This window comes from Lupinus angustifolius, chromosome LG08 (genome assembly GCF_001865875.1).
Source record: "Lupinus angustifolius cultivar Tanjil chromosome LG08, LupAngTanjil_v1.0, whole genome shotgun sequence".
Lineage (NCBI taxonomy): Eukaryota > Viridiplantae > Streptophyta > Magnoliopsida > Fabales > Fabaceae > Lupinus > Lupinus angustifolius.
Genome location: NC_032016.1, coordinates 24,843,673 through 24,844,120, shown reverse-complemented (window position 1 = coordinate 24,844,120; position 448 = coordinate 24,843,673). Strand labels below are relative to the sequence as shown.

General features: G+C 34.2%; 3 protein-coding genes across 5 annotated transcripts in view; 2 read left to right on the top strand and 1 right to left on the bottom strand.

The window, feature by feature from the left end:
- LOC109355522 (U11/U12 small nuclear ribonucleoprotein 25 kDa protein) overlaps window positions 1–448 on the top strand; it is a 27,344-nt gene that overhangs the window by 7,012 nt on the left and 19,884 nt on the right. The gene's annotated exons all lie outside the window — the stretch shown is intronic.
- Window positions 1–448, bottom strand: part of LOC109355519 (MAP3K epsilon protein kinase 1-like) — a 33,190-nt gene that overhangs the window by 16,891 nt on the left and 15,851 nt on the right. The window lies entirely within an intron of this gene.
- The window catches only part of LOC109355525 (anamorsin homolog), a 6,357-nt gene that overhangs the window by 3,936 nt on the left and 1,973 nt on the right, over window positions 1–448 (top strand). The window lies entirely within an intron of this gene.

Here is a 448-nt window from a genome sequence, read left to right as displayed (position 1 = left end):
CTTATCTTTGTCCTCATCCTCATCCTATCCTCATCATCCTCCTCCAAATCCTCATCCTATCCTCGTCCTCATGCTCATCCTGATCCTCATCCTCATCCCATCCTCATCNTAGGCTCTGCCAACATTTATCTTTTGAGTATCCAATTCATGAGTGGTGTTGAAACCAGACTATTGATATTTTCTTTGACAACTATTATTGTCATTTGTCAAGTTAATGGTTTTTCATTTTGAGCATGATAATGTATCTTTGCTATTTTTTTCGTCGTCATATTTTCTTCATTTTGAGTATGGTAATTAACTTCAGACTGACTTATCTTGTTTTTGTCATGATATATTTTTATCTTGCTTCACTATCTTTTGCCAATTTGTCTTCCTGTTGCCTAAGGTCTTTTTTCTATCTTTTCCTAATTAATTGTCATAAGTGAACACCTTATAAATTCTAATAGTC